The following is a 16,735-nucleotide window of genomic DNA, read 5'->3' as shown; positions in this document are numbered from 1 at the left end:
AAGGTAGGGATCAGTTGTATGGCTATACCAGAGTGCTTTAATTTGGGACAGAAATACTGTTTTCCTTGAATCATGGGATTATAGGTGAGGAGAAGAGTGTGTAACTGGCTTAAATAGCATCTTCCTCTTTGTAAATTTCTTTTTGAAATATAGATATTACTGTAAGGTAATTTGTTCCATTTACTTTTTTATTATTTATTTACTTTTTTACTATTTATCCATTTACTTTTTTATTATTTATTTAGCAAACATTTGAATGCCTGCCATGAACAGTGGATTTAAGATTTAGGTCCTGTGAGGGGATTAAAGCAGACAGAATAGAGATACAAAATAAATTTTTTGAAAGCCTTTTTTAGTTTATGAACTGTAATTTTTTTACATTATTATTTTTTCATAACAATTAAGTATCATGACTCAGAAATAATAATATGTTTAGTGGGCAAGGCAATTATTTGAGATTGTGATGGTCCATTTAAAAAATTATCTTTATATAGTGAGTCTTGGAAAGATTCAATTTCCTTTCAAGAATAATTTTCACCTTGATTTCAAACTTCTGAGTTCATTTTTACACACTGACATAATTTACTTGAATATGTATAGTTTGTGTTCTGTATTACTAGCCCAGAAAAATATTCTCTTTCATGGTAATCAGCCAGATCATTAAAAGTATTGTTATTTGGTGGCATAGTATTTTGGAACAGAATTATAATTTGCTAAAGCGTTCAGTTGGACGGGGAAGAGTAGGTATTGTCAACTAATGTTATTGTTCAGGTTACTCCCAGCTGGGTAACCTGGAGCAGAAAGATCCAATGATAAATCTCTTGCCTTCTACTCTAAGTTACATCTCAATTTGGTCAACTCTTAGTAGAGTCCAAATTATTTTGTTTTATTGGAATTTATATTTTAAATTATAGAGGAAGTAGAGCTTTGACAGGAATTTAGAATTTAAATTTTTGATGTAGAGATACTGATTAAAATGGGGATTTTTTTTTTTTTTTGAGAGATGGAGTCTTGCTTTGTTGCCCAGGCTGGAGTGCAGTGGTGCAACCTCCACCTCCTGGGTTCAAGCGATTCTCCTGCCTCAGCCTCCCGAGTAAGCTGGGATTATAGGCGCATGCCACAATGCCCGGCTAATTTTTATATTTTTAGTAGAGATGGGGTTTCACCAGGTTGGCCAGGCTGGTCTCGAACTCCTGACCTCATGATCTGCCTGCCTCGGCCTCCCAGAGTGCTGGGATTATAGGCATGAGCCACTGTGCCTGGCCAGGGATATGTTTTTAAGTTACTGAAAGTTAAGAGTGATGAAGTTTTGATGTAGCTATTTGGAAATGACCTTTATAGTAGAATAGTTGCACATTTTATATGTTAGAATCGTGGTATTTTATAAGAAAATTGTTAACCAATATAAGCTTGGAAATTTCAATTTCAGATACTCTGTTGCGTTGATACTGTATAAAAAGGCAATAAACAGTTGTCCATGCTGTTAAATTCAGGGCTATGTGGACTGCTTGACAGAATGATTGTTCACTTTGAAAAAACAAAAAAAACAAAAAATCTTCTGAAGGCAAAAGATAAAATATTGAGGATACAGTGACGTGGAAAATGTAGATATTATATTATCAAGTGTGAAATGGATTGATCTCAGTAATTGTTATATTTAATAATTTAAACATTTTTTATGACATGCATTTCTTTTCTTTTTTTTTTTGAGATGGAGTCTTGCTCTGTTGCTTAGGCTGGAGTGCGGTGGCCCAGTTTCAGCTCACTGCAACCTCCGCCTTCCAGGTTGAAGCAATTCTACTGCCTCTCCCCTCCTGCTGTCTGCGATTACAGGCGTGTGCCACCATACCTACCTAATTTTTGTATTTTTAATAGAAATGGGGTTTCACCATGTTGGCCAGTTGTGTTCTCGAACTCCTGACCTCAGGTGATCCGCCCACCTCCGCCTCCCAAAGTGCTAGGATAACAGGCGTCAGCCACCATGCCCGGCCCATGCCGTACATTTCTGACATCATTGTTTATACCATTTGTTTGTGACTCCAAATGTACCAGGAGCAGTGGGCTAGAAATAAAAATTTGTTACTAACAAGTCATTGAGATGGATTAATTGTAAATCTGGTTAGGAATTAATTTTGTCTTAGCAGATTTATTCTTCAAAAATTCAGAAATTTAAAAATAACTCAGATATGTTTGTAAAATAGTATCTGTTTAAGTACAATCAGCTGTACAGTTTTTTTTTTTGAGACGGAATCTCACTCTTGCCCAGACTGGAGTGCAGTGGCGCAACCTTGGCTCACTGCAACCTCTGCCTCCCAGGTTCAAGTGATTCTCCTGCCTCAGTCTCCCAAATAGCTGGGATTACAGGCATGCGCCACCATGCCTGGCTAATTTTTGTATTTTTAGTAAAGATGGGGCTTCACTGTGTTGGCCAGGCGAATCTCAAACTCCTGATTGGCCTCCCAAAGTGCTGGGATTATAGGTGTGAGCCACTGTACCTGGCCAACTGTGCAGATTTTTTTGATCTTCTAGTTCACCTATGAGCACAATGATTTTTTGGTAATTTTCAGTGCATGACATACCTCGAAATAAAGCTACTGAGCTACTAAAGCTTGGGTTAGCCATTACTAATCCAAAGTTCTATACCAAACCAATTTTTCTTTTCTTTCTTTCTTTCTTTCTTTTTTTTTTTTTTTTTTTTTTGAGACAGAGTCTTGCTCTTGTCACTTAGGCTGGAGTGCAATGGTGCGATCTCGGCTCACTGCAGCCTCCGCCTCCTGGGTTCAGGCGATTCTCCTGCCTCAGCCTCCCGAGTAGCTGGGTTTACAGGCACCCGCCACCACGCCCGGCTAATTTTTTGTATTTTTAGTAGAGACAGGGTTTTGCCACGTTGTCCAGGCTGGTCTCGAACTCCTGACCTCAGGTGATCCACCCGCCTTGGCCTCCCAAAGTGCTGGGATTACAGGTGTGAGCCACCATGCCCAGCCACCAATTTTTCTTATGCTTACAACCTAGACATTTTTCTAGCAAATAAGTACTTTACTCTTTCTTGGTCTACCTTCCAATTGGTGAAATAAAGGGAAGGAATTAATGAAGACATCAGGTACCACAAATGGCTTCAGGAATAGAAATCCAGAGGATCTAATGGTCTTAACCTCGTTTTTTCTTTGCTCTGTATCAGTAGGCTAAGGGAACGTAAAGAGTTGCTTATAGAAACCTATTAATAGCTAACATTTGTTAAGGGCTGATGATGTGTTGGGGACTTTTTTTTTTTAAGTGTTTTAACATGTACTTTCTTATTGAAGTCTCAAAAGAATTCTATATGATTAAATTTTATAGGCATAATATATTTATATAATAGGTATTTAATAGTATTTAATCATACAAATTTTCAGCAGGGCGCGGTGGCTCACGCCTATAATCCCAGCACTTTGGGAAGCCGAGGCAGGCGGATCTCGAGGTCAGGAGATGGAGACCATCCTGGCTAACATGGTGAAAGCCCGTCTCCACTAAAAAATACAAAAAAAAAAAAAAAAAAAATTAGCCAGGCATTGTGGTGGGCGCCTGTAGTCCCAGCTACTTGGGAGGCTGAGGCAGGAGAATGGCGTGAACCCGGGAGGTGGAGCTTGCAGTGAGCCGAGATTGCGCTACTGCACTCCAGCCTGGGTGACAGAGTGAGACTCCGTCTCAAAAAAAAACAAAAATTAATAATAATAATACAAGTTTTCATTATGTCTTATAGAAAACCAAATGGAAAATGAATATAAGGAAATGCAAAATACATTAAATTTCTTTTTACCCTTGCTGCCTGTTTTTTCTTTAGTTCATCCTGGACTTGTGGGCCAATACTTTTTTGTTATGTTTAATACTAGGAGAGCAAATACATAACAGGAACTGTGATGAATCTGGAAAGAAAATTTATATCATTCAGTCTTCCTGAAGCTGTAAGAATCTCCTTAACATCTATTAGATTTATTTTCTCTTTGCATTTAAAGTTTTGGAGAAAATATCTTTGTCATACTGACTTGGTTCTTAGCTATGTAAGAGGACTAAATCTAGGTGTGGAGTTTGCTGGTTTAAATAGAATTAAAAATTTATTTTTTTCTGGTGACCTGGAGAGTGTTTCTTAAAATTATAATAATGAATACTTTTCATGCTCTGATTTATGTATAGGAATTATTAAGAGCTTCACTCTCATAAAGTTATTTACCACTTGGCTACTCAGGGGTGGAGTCATTTCACAAAGGATCTGCAGCGAATGAATTAGACCAGGAGTAACTTCACCCTTCTGCTTGTCCCAGCTGGAGCAGGATTAGGACTCATTCAGCTGTAGCTGGTTCCCAGGAAAATGAAAGCAGTTCCTTCTGGTTTTTTCCTTTCATATGAAAGTCATAGTTCCCAACAGATGGCTTTCATCAGCCCTGTACATGTATCTGTAAATTCAAGGCCAAGGAATTATTTTCAGCTTCATTAGGGAACAGGTGAAGAAACCATTTGTAGTGTGGCACTATTTTATTAGGAGGTGAAATTAAGCATAGAGATTATAGTAGTATGCCATTCTGGGTCAAAATAGTTTTTAACTGTCAGCAATTAAAAAAAAAAAAGACTGCTAAGGAAAAGTAAGTCTGGCTGTAGTGTTGATTGAGTTATCTTTTATGGTTGAATTGTATTATGCTTACGAAACATAGATTATTAGAAAAAAAGACTTGTATCTTCTGCATTGTGTAGAATGTGCAGCCAGTAGCAATCTTGGATCACAGTGATTCTAATCTGATTTCACAAATAATAGGGAAATTTGAGAGCCAAAGAGGTTGAAGTGTCTTGTCCAGTGCCACACAGCCAGTTAATACCATCTGGAAGAATTGGTCAGGCCCTTCTCAGTTCTGTGCTTTTTTCATTATGCTGTAGTACTGCTTTATAGTATTAGAGAGCAGTGAGCCTAAAATAATTTAGTTAGAATTCTCTTCCTTAATGGAAACCATAGAATAAACCTTGTCTAGAGAATATTGGTGGTATCGTAAACCACAAATATATAAATCTGCTATTTCAGTGTGTGAAAATAGCTATACACTCTTGTTAGAGTTTTGAAACAACTTTTTGGGAAAGACTGCTTTCTTATGGCCCAAGTTAGAGGAATCAAGGTTTTCTTATGTTGTTGGCTAAATATTAGAAGAGGAACATGTTGAGCTACCTTAATGCTGGAAGAAAAAGTACTCCTTGAGTTTTGGGAAAAAAAGTCCATTTAAAGGTAAGTCTAATTTTCAGTAGGTCTGCAACACAAATGACCTCTGAGTGACTTGGATCATTGGTTAGAATTTAAAATTCTTGAGACTGAGCTAGAGATAGCAAGGTACAAACCTTTCTATTAATTAATGAAGTAATTTTTACCAAAGACATTAAATATGGGTGGACCAAAAGTGTATAGTCTAGCACTTCTATAAACATAGTGTCTGGGAGGAGCTTGAGAGATTTGTAATGTTACCTGTAAACAGACCGTGTGGGGAAGACCGCAGACAGCACATCATTTTTTGTCTTTATTGGTCTTTATGACTAACACTTCATCTCTGCATCACTTCTGCTTTGCTGTAAAACTTAGCAAGTACATTAGGATAGTGGCAAATAAAGATTAAGATTGAGGACAGTTGTTTGTAAAATAACTGGGCGATTTTAAGATTATAGGTGTAACTTGTTAAGAAGAAGATAACTGGTGTGGAAATAAAATCTGGCAGCCAAAAAAAAAAAAAAAGCTTTCAATGTGTTAAAGAAGATAGTTGCTTCTTTTGCCGTTTACCTTTTATGTAGAATAGGTGATTCCGCAGATCTAGAGGTGTTGTCAGACTTGTACTATGGGCTGCGTTTTCCTCCAGGGAATTGTGAACGGTAGTTGACCTGAAGAGCTGCTAAGTGTTGGTTTTTAATTCTTTGAGCTTAGTAAAGTCTAGGTTCCTTTTTTCTTAGTCATTGGGTACAGTGAAGCATTTAACTCCTGAGTTTTCTAGAACCTTTAACAGAACTCTCAGAAACATTATTACTATTTTTGTGTGTGGAGTGTGATTCTGTACTTTAATGGTTTCCCAATTTTTCTATTCAGGGCATCTTTAAATATCTAACTTACTATTTAAACCCTCTTTCACCATTTTCCTGCCTTACTTTTTTCCATGCCACTCAGTTTTTCTTTAATTCTGTAACATGAATCCAAAGCCTTATTCTTTGGAAAGCAGTGGTACTTGGCACTAAATTCACTTTAGCATTACCTGAAGCTTAAAAAATAAATACCAAACTAATTAAATTTGACTAGTAGTGAGGCCCAGGTTTCAGTTTTTTTTATTTTTTATTTTTTTAAGAATGTTTATCTGATGTGCAGCTGGGGTTGAGAACCATTGCTCTAATGCTTAGAACCAACATCTCTGTAGTGGGGACTGGCTAAGAGAGTCAGGAGACAGAAGAAGCAGGTACTTTTTAACCTCATAATTGACATTCAAACAAATGATGAAATAGCATGCTTCACACACACCCTCATGAACACACTTTGGACCCAGGACAGTGTACTTCTGGAAATGTACATTCCGTTTTATTGTCCTCCCTGGCTATAACTGCTCTAATCTTCCACCTTTCTTTCTCCTTACCCTCACTGCTTTATCTCATGAAGATCTTGTGTGGTATATAGTTGCGAGAAAGTTACCTGCATGATTCCGACAGGTGCCCTGCCATCACTCTAATGCTGTTCTCATTGCTTGGCCTTATGGCACATCCTCACTCACTCACTACTCCTGCATCATGTTGGCGAACTCCAGCCATTTACCACCTTCTTTTTTTTTTGAGTTGGAGTCTTGCTCTGTCACCCAGGCTGGAGTGCAGTGGTGCGATCTCTGCTCACTGCAACCTCCATCTCCTGGGTTCAAGCGATTCTTCTGCCTCAGCCTCCCAAGCAGCTGGGATTACAGGTGCCTGCTACCACTCCTGGCTAATTTTTGTGTTTTTTTAGTGGAGACGGGGTTTCATCATGTTGGCTAGGCTGGTCTTGAACTCCTGACCTCAGGTGATCCGCCCACCTTGGCCTCCCAAAGTGCTGGGATTACAGGCATGAGCCATCGTGCCCAACCTCTCTGCTTTAACTTTGGGGAAAATCTCATGACCATGTGGTGGGATGCCACTTACAAATTTGTGGCCTCCAATCTGAGCTCTGCCCTCTGCTTGAAGATGTATGTCTGTGTATAGTCTGTTCTGTCTGCAGAAATTCAGTATTTCTTCCCACCTTTTTTTCTCATTTTCAGTAGATACTCCCATATGCCACATCATAGAGATAATGGAATCTGTCCAATTGAGCTCATTGAGTTTATACCCCTCTCATGCCATCCTAAATACATCTGTGCTTATTTCTGCCCGCTTTGCTACCTTGTCATAGGACAGTGAAAGAAGTGTGAAAGGCTCATCTCTCCATTCTTTTTCAGGACCCCATTCTCTGCTACCTCAGGGGCCGTGTGCCATCAAAAATAGTCCCATTTTTTGACTCTATCATCTTTCTCACTCACTTTTTCGTCCTTAGCAGGCAGAAGACTCTCCCATTAGAGTAAAAACAACCAAAAAACCACTGCAGATCCTTCTTTCTATGTATACCCTGTCTGTTTCCATTCATTTTTAAACTTCTTGAAAAAAGTCTATATTCATTCCACGTCTGCTGCAATCTGGCTTTTGGCCCTAGAGCAGCACTATTTGAAACTGCTCTTGTGGACAGTTTTCAGTCTTATTTTACCTGAGTTCTCAGCTGCATTTAGCATTTGTTGACCATTCTTCCCTTTCCTCTGGGATAATTCTTAGATGTCTCCCCCTTCCTCCCATCTTTCTGGTAATTCCTTTTCAGTTTATTGGCATTTTATCTTTTGCCTGTATCTAGATGTTGGATTCCCTAAGGTTCTGTTCTTCACTCATTTCTTACTGTTTTCTAGAGAGTTATCTAGAGATAACTTTCCTGAGTTATCTCTAGACCTCTGTGTTCTTTACTGATGACTCTAATTTCATATCTTAATTTGAGAGCTCTCTTCTGATCTCTGGACTTGTATATTCCATTGTGTAGTATTTTATGTCAGTCTCTTCAGATTCACAATGGCTCAGATGGAATTTATCAACTTCCTTTAACCGGCTGTCATTTCTTACAGTGGTAAGAGCCATTGCCATTGATTCTGATGCTTAAAATGGAAACTTTGGTGTCATCTTCCATACCTCACTTGTCTGTCTTTTGGATTCAGTTCTATTCCATCCCATGTCTTCTCTCTTACACTTTTTAACATCTCTTATTTAACCTCTTCTGTATTCGAGGTCCTCTGTTAGAGCAGGTCCTCATCATTTCTCTCCTGATTACCTTAGTAGTTTCTTCATTGATTTTCCTTCCTCCAGTTTCATCTTCATCTAGTCCACATTATTGCCAAAATGATCTTACTAAGAAATGATTAAGAACACAAGCGCAAAGACCAGACCATCTGGGCTTTCTATCCCACACTGGGACTACTTGCTTTATGACCTTGGGTAATTTGCTTAACCATTCTTTGCCACATTTTCTTCTATAAAATGGGGATAATACAGTGCTTATCTCATAGTGAAGTTGTGAGAATTTAATGAGTTAATATACATCTGGGCTGACAGAACTTTGTGCAATGATGGAAATGTTCTATATCTGTACTGCCCTCTGTGGTAGCCAGAGCCATGTGTAGCTATTGAGCTCTTGCAATATGGCCAGTTGAGTGAGGAGCTGAATTTTAAATTTCATTTAGTTATAATTTAATTGAAATAGCCACATGTGGCTAGTAGCTGCTATAATGGACAGTACAGAATATGTAAAGTCCTTAGAAATAGTGTTTAGCACATAAGTGCTCCATAAATGTTAACTATTATTACCATCTTTCTAAAATTAAACTTCTCTGCTTAAAATCCTTCAGTACCAAATTCTGCGATATAGTATATATGAGTTGTAACCCATTCCCCTGCGTTGCTCCAAACTTGTCAATTGCCACTTCTTCATAATGCCCTCTGTGTTCCACTGTACCAGTTCTCAAAGTGTGGATGTAGAGGACAGCACCAGCAATAGTATCCCCAAAAACTTGTTTAAAATGCAGATTCTTGAGCCATATTCCAGGCCTATTCAATCAGAAACTGAATTTGGGGCTTTGCAACCCGTATGTTAGTAAGTCCTCCAGGCAATTCTGATGCACGCTTAAGTTCGAGAGCCATTGTACTGCATCAGTCTCCCTGCAGTTCTTCAGATCTATCTTGTTTTCCCTTGCCCCTATATTTTTCTCCTGTCTGGAATGATTGTTATCCATTTTTTCTTCCTCATAAATTAGCTCTTCAACCTTGCAGACTTAGTTTAGTCAAGTTTCTTTCTGTTTCTTCCTCCTTACCACCCACCCTGCTCCCAGGCTGACTTCAAGACCTGTCTTAATCTCCATGCTGCATATGTCCGTACACACTTGCATCATAGACCATTTTACATAGTACTTTTTTAGCCTGTCTCCTATTAGTGAATTTAGGTTCTTGTTTTTCGTCTTTGTATTTCCATCTATCTGGCAGTATCTGATTGTTTTGTTTATTTTTAATTTTTTTAATTAAAAAATTTTTAACTGTTTTGTTTGGGTTGTTTCATATGTATTAAGCATCTTCCAGGGGCCGGCACAGTGATTAGGAGTGACAGAGTAGGTAAAGCAGACATCGTCTCTGTAATAAATACACATGGTGATAAGTGCTCTGATGAAGTAAAATAGAGCACTGTGGAAACACAGAGGAGGGGGTGGAAAAAGTCAGGGAAGTCTGTTCAGAGGAAGTCACATGTGAAGTTAGTGAAGTGGGGAAGCAAATGGGTGCGGTGGGAAAGAGAGTAGTTCCTGAAAAGGGAACAGCATGTACAAAGGCCTAGAAGCAAAACATTGTATGCACATAGTAACTGTTTAATTGGATATGAATTTTAAAAATCACATGTCTAACTTAGCTCTCGGTTTTGAAGACATCACCTTTCCCAGCAAACATTGCATTTTATATGCTTCTGTATTTTTAAAGCAGTTTTCATACTTGATATCACACTTTGAGTAGATGGTTATGGTGTGATAGGGTAACTTCCAAGCCAGCAGGATACATCTTTTTACTTACTGCCTTTTAAAGCAGAAAAAAGGATTTGTTTTGTCTGAGAATTATTCTACAGGGCCAGGAACACATCAGTGGTGACAGAGGTAAACGCATTACTCTTATTGAGTAAGAATAGCCAAGGTTTGGCCAGGCACAGTGGCTCACGCCTGTAATCCCAGCACTTTGGGAGGCCGAGACAGGCAGATCATGAGGTCAGGAGTTCGAGACCACCCTGGCCAACATGGTGAACGTCTCTACTAAAAATACAAAAATTAGCCGAGTGTGGTGGTAGGTGCCTGTAATCCCAGCTACTTGGAGGCTGAGGCAAAAGAATCACTTGAACCTGGGAGGCAGAGGTTGCAGTGAGCTGAGATGACCACCACTGCACTCCAGCCTGGGCAACAGAGCAAGACTCCATCTCAAAAAAAAAAAAAAAAAAAGCCAAGGTTTTAAATAAGCATTAGACCATTGAGAAAGCATATCATTAGGAAGGCTGAAGGCAGCCAGTGTGCCAACCACAGCTGTTGTCACTTTTTTAGCCTCACTGTGTATTGGCTCTTTTTGCTCTTGTTGATGCCATCCCACTTCCTGTTCTCATTAGCCCTCCATTGTAAGAGTAACGTGGCATTGGTTGATGTGCTGTGTAAGCTCCAACTATTAATTTGCTACTGAATATTTCCTTTTGTCTTTTTGAGACTTTATATAATTTTTAGTAAAATAACTCACCTTTTGCTCTCTTTGATTGCTTTGCAAATGGGTTGTCTTCATAATTTATTAACTTTGAAAGAAGACTGATAAAAATACAGTTTTGTTTCTCATAACTTTAGCCAATCGGGACAAACCTAGAGAAGAAGGAAAAAGGGAAATAAAATCTGTTCCCCTAAAACTTTATATGGATGGTAATATTGAAATATTTCAGATATTGAAGAATTTTGCTTTCACATACATATATTTTTTGATATAACAATTTTGTACATAGGTACAAAAGATAGGCAGTCCAGGTGCTATGATTGCCAAGTTTTACTTAGTCAGAATTATATAGTTAAGGTAATAAATGGAACTAGAGCCTAGGTCTGTTCAATCTTAGTACTCCTTGAGCCACATCAAGCTGCCTGTTGTGCAAGACTACAGTTCATGAAAATGACAAGCATTAAAAAACAAGTACTCCTGGCTAACACGGCAAAACCCTGTCTCTACTAAAAATACAAAAAATTAGCCAGGCATGGTGGCAGGCGCCTGTAGTCCCAGCTACTCGGGAGGCTGAGGCAGGAGAACGGCGTGAACCCGGGAGGCGAAGCTTGCAGTGAGCTGAGATCGGGCCACTGCATTCCAGCCTGGGCGATAGAGCGAGACTCCGTCTCAAAAAAAAAAAAAAAGTACGGCCAGGCATTGTGGCAGGTGCCTGTAGTCCCAGCTACTCGGGAGGCTGAGGCAGGAGAACGGCGTGAACCCGGGAGGCGAAGCTTGCAGTGAGCTGAGATCGGGCCACTGCATTCCAGCCTGGGCGATAGAGCGAGACTCCGTCTCAAAAAAAAAAAAAAAAAAAAAAAAGTACGACCAGGCATGGTGGCTCACGCCTGTAATCCTAGGACTTTGGGAGGCTGAGGTGGGTGGATCACCTGAGGTCAGGAGTTCAAGACCAGCCTGGCCAACATGACGAAACCCCATCTCTACGAAAAATACAAAAATTAGCCAGGCGTGATGATGGGTGCCTGTAATCCCAGCTACTTGGGAGGCTGAGGCAGGGAGAATTGCTTGAACCCGGGAGGTGGAGGTTGCGGTGAGCCAAGATCACACCACTGCACTTCAGCCTGGGTGACAGAGCTAGACTTCGTCTCCAAAAAAAAAAAAAAAAAAAAAAAGTGAATGCTCCTTCAATATTTATTTCATAGAGCTGTGAAACCATTTATCAAATCATAGGTATTATTCATCTTTGGATCCACCTTGCAGCACTTTCTAACGATGCCCATAGAGTGTTTTTATAATTGAAACCATCATGTTTGAACTAGAAGGGGGATGATAGAAATTAGGTTGATTAAAAAAATTATTCAGCTCTCTTTATCCTCTCAAAATTTATAGCCTCTAGATGAAAAGGAGAAAATAGGGTATCAGATGTATTCTAGAAATGCTTGATACCTCAGCTGAAAAGTACCATTTGCCACTTCCTTCAAGATAGTATTTGTTTTGTATTACCCATATAATATTTTTAAAAGTTAAAAAAACTGTTTTCTGAATAGGTAATGTATTCATCACTGTGTAAAATTCAAAAAGTACAAAAACGAGAATTCTGTGAAAAGTATTATTCTAAGTCTTATTCCCTAGCTACTTGGCACCCCTCTGGCAGGCAGCCAGTGAGCTGTATGTTTCTTTTGTACCTTTTGAAATGATTGTATGTGTATACAAATGATCACTTTATGTATACATTTCTCCTGTCCCCCCCTTTTTTTTTTGCATTTGGCAGCATACCTTAACATACTCTTTTGCATCTTACTTTTTTTTCTCACCACTTAACAATATATGCTCATGCACTGCATAACAATGTTGCAGTCAACAGTAGACCACATATACAAAAGTTGTCCCATAAGATTTTAACGGAGAGGCCGAGCACAGTGGTTAACCCCTGTAATTCCAGCACTTTGTGAGACTGAGGCAAGCAGATCACTTGAGGTCAGGAGTTCAAGTCCAGCCTGACCAACATGGTGAAACCCTGTCTCTACTAAAAATACAACAACAACAACAACAAATTTGTCAGGTGTGGTGGCAGGCTTCTGTAATCCCAGCTCCTTGGGAGGCTGAGGCACGAGTATCACTGGAACCTGGGAGGCAGAGTTTGCGGTGAACCAAGATCCCGCCACTGCACTCCAGCCTGGGTGACAGAACAAAACTGTGTCTCAAAAAAATAATAAAATAAAATAAAATAAAATTTTAATGGAGAGAGGTGAAATTAAGGAGGCTTAAAGATGGGTGACTAGAGGACCCCAACATTCACCTTCTCCACAAAGGTGGACCAAAACAGCCAGTAGATAATCACATTTTGAATGCAGCATTTAAGAGAGAACACTGAAATTAAACACGGAAAGGATGAGGAACCTCTGAGGCACAGGAAGAGAGGGAAGTGAACAGCCGGCCTGGCTGGGATTGGCTTGGAGCCGGGAGAAAGTCCCCAGTGTGGAGAACAGGTAAGAGACAGATCCCCAGTGATCTGTGTTCCCACCATGGACTCCTGTAATCTGGCCTCAGGAGAGCTTCTTGGCCTTCATGGGCCCTGATACTAGAATAGGAAAATAGGGAGCTGCCTGGAGCCCCCTTCTCCGAGACCCAATGAGCTGCAGCAGGGTGCCATTTTGACAGTCCAGCCCCTATTAGACCACATCTTGCTCTGGCGCCCAGTTGCCCTTGAATCTCCATATCCGTAGTGCTCTGATGACATGTTCCTGTGTCCATCCAGAGGGCTGCAGCATCACAGTGCCAGCTGGACCCAGCAGTGCAGAGCATATTAATTCTCCAGAAAGAGTCCAATGGAAAAAAAGAAAAATGCCTGAGAAACAGTTCAAAATAATATTAAAGAAGCTCAGTGAAATACAGGGGTACACAATGTAAAGAAATCAGAAAAATAATTCATGATCTGAATGAGAAATTTAACAGATAACATAAACAAGAAACAGAAATTGTAGAACTGAAGAATTCAACGAATGAAATAAAAGCTATAATTGAGGTGGTCATGGTGGCTCATGCCTGTAATCAATCCCAGCATTTTGGGAGACCAAGGCGGGAGGATCGCTTGAGCCCAGGAGTTTGAGATCAGCCTGGGCAACATGGTGAGACCCCTGTCTCTTGAACTGTGATCATGCCACTGCACTCCAGTCTGGGCAACAGAGTGAGAACCTGTTTCAAAAAAAAAAAAAAAAACAAAAAAAAACTACAACTGTGAGTGCTTTTAACTATAGACTAGATCAAGCAGAAGAAAGGACATCTGAATTTGAAGACAGATCTTTTGAAATAATTGTCATACAAAAAAATAAGAAAGCATATGTGACATATGGGAGGGACACCATAATGTGACCAAATATTTGAGTGTTGGGTATTCCAGAAGAATAGAGGGGCAAAGGCATAGAAAATCTACTTAATAATTCATTAAATTATTACTGAAATAATAACTGAAAAGTTTTCAAATCTTACAAAAGATATAGACATACAGATTTAGAAAACTAAAAGATTTCAAAATAGATTCAGTCCATAAGGTGTTCTCCATGGCACATTATAGTCAAACTGTCACAAAGACAGAGAATTCTAAAAATAGCAGGAGGAAAGCAGTGAATCACAATATAAGGGAAGCCCCATCAGACTAACAGCAGAAATCTTATAGGCCAGGAGAGAATGGGATGATATATTCAAAATACTGGAAGAATGAAATTACTGGCCAAGAATACTACACCTAACAAAGCTGTCTTTTTAGAATGAAAGATAAATAAATTCTTTCCCAGATAAGAAAAAAATCAAGGGAATTTATCAACACTAGATGGCCCTACAAGAAATGCTTAAGGGAGTTCTAAATCTGAAAGTGACAGGACAATATGTACCGCCATGAAAACATGCAAATACATAAAACTCACTAGAAGAGCAGACATACAAATGAAAAAGAGAAAGGACCCAAATATTACTACAGGAAATTACCAAACTGCAGTGACAACCAATGAGAGAGGAAGAAAGGAACAAGGATACACAAAACAACCAGAAGGTTAACAAAATACAGGATAAGTCTTCAGCTGTCAATAATAATCTTGAATCAGATTAAATTCCACACTTAAAATATGTAGATAAACTGATTTTTTTTAAGACCCAATTATATACTGCCTACAAGAAACTTACTTCACCTATGAAGACATATAGACTGAAAGTGAAGGGATGGAACAAGATATTTTATGCAAATGGAAACCAAAAGTGATTAGGATTACTATACTGCTATTAGATAAAGTGGACATTAAGTCGAAAACTGCAAAAAGAGATAACATGGGTCATTACATAGTGATAAAGGGATCAGTACAGCAAGAGGATATAACAATGGTAAATATATACGCACCCAATATAGGAGCACCCAGATACATAAAGCAAATGTTATTAGATCTAAAGGGAGAGAACAACTCCAATATGGTAATAGTTGGGGACTTCAACACTTCACTCTCAGAATTGGGCAGGTCAGCTGTGCAGAAAATCAGCAAAAACTGTGGATTTAAACCACACTTTACACCAAATGGACCTGACTGGTATTTACAGAACATTTTATCCAGCAGCCAGAGAATACACATTCTTCTCATCAGCACATGGATCATTCTCTAGGATAGACCAAACAAGTCTCAACAAATTTTTTAAAACCAAAATCATATCATGTATTTTCTTAGACCAAAATGGAATAAAACTAGATATCCACAAGAAGAGGAACTTTGGAAACTATATAAATACAAGGAAATTAAACAGCATGCTCCCAAACAATCACTGGGTCAATGAAGATACTAAGAATGAAATAAAAAAATTTCTTACAACAAATGGGATATAGCAAAAGCAGAGTTAAGAGGGAAGTTTACAGCCAATAAGTGCCTCCATTAAAAAAGTAGAAAGATATCACATAAACTACCTAATGCTGCACCTCAGGGAACTAGAAAAGTAAGAACAAACCAAATCCTCAAATTAGTAGAAAGAAAGAAATAATAAAGGCAGGAGCAGAAATAAAATAGAAACTGAAAAAATACAAAGAATCAACAAAATGAAAAGTTAGTTTTTTAAAAAGACAAAATTGATAAACTGCTAGCGAGGCAAACCAAGAAAAAAGAGAGAAGACCCAAATAAATTAGAAATGAAAAAGGAGACATTACAACTGATACCACAGAAGTACAAAGGATCATCAGCAACTATTATGAACAACTGTATGCTAACAAATTGGAAAACCAGAGGAAATGGATACATTACTGGACACGTACAACCTACCAAAATTGAATCAGGAAGAAACAGAATACCTGAACACCCAATAATGAGTAACACAATTGAATCAGAAATAAAAAGTTTCCAAAAAGAGAAAAGCCTAGGACCAGATGGCTTTCCTCTCAATTCTACCTGCTGAATTTTACCAAACTTAAGAAGAAGAACTAACACCAGTTTTTCTCAAACTATTCCAAAAAATTAAAGAGGAGGGAATTCTTCCTAACTCACTCTACAAGGCCAGCATTATCCCAATACCAAATCCAGATAAGAATACAACAACAACAAAAAAAGAAAACTACAGGCCAATAGTCCTGATGAACATACATGCAAAAATCCTCAACAAAATACTAATAGACAATCCAAACAATCCAGCAACAATCAAAAAGATAACACACCATGATTAATTGGGGTTTATCCTAGGGATGCATATTCAAATATGTTAATGTTCAACCTATGCAAATCAATAAATGTGATACATTGCATCAATAGAGTGAAGGACAAATATCTTGATAATCTCAATAGATGCAGAAAAAGCACTTGATAAAATTCAACATCTTTTCATGATAAAACCTCTCAACAAATTAGGCATAAAAGGAGCATACTTCAACATTAATAAGGGCCATACATGACAGACCCACAGCTAACGTTA

At 38.6% G+C, this 16,735-nt stretch overlaps 1 protein-coding gene across 6 annotated transcripts in view; it reads left to right on the top strand.

Annotated features, from left to right (window-relative positions):
• The window catches only part of KAT6A (lysine acetyltransferase 6A), a 124,409-nt gene that overhangs the window by 10,324 nt on the left and 97,350 nt on the right, over positions 1-16,735 (top strand). The gene's annotated exons all lie outside the window — the stretch shown is intronic.

This window comes from Pan paniscus, chromosome 7 (genome assembly GCF_029289425.2).
Source record: "Pan paniscus chromosome 7, NHGRI_mPanPan1-v2.0_pri, whole genome shotgun sequence".
Lineage (NCBI taxonomy): Eukaryota > Metazoa > Chordata > Mammalia > Primates > Hominidae > Pan > Pan paniscus.
Note: the sequence above shows the minus strand (reverse complement) of the source record. Positions and strands in the feature narration are given on the sequence as shown.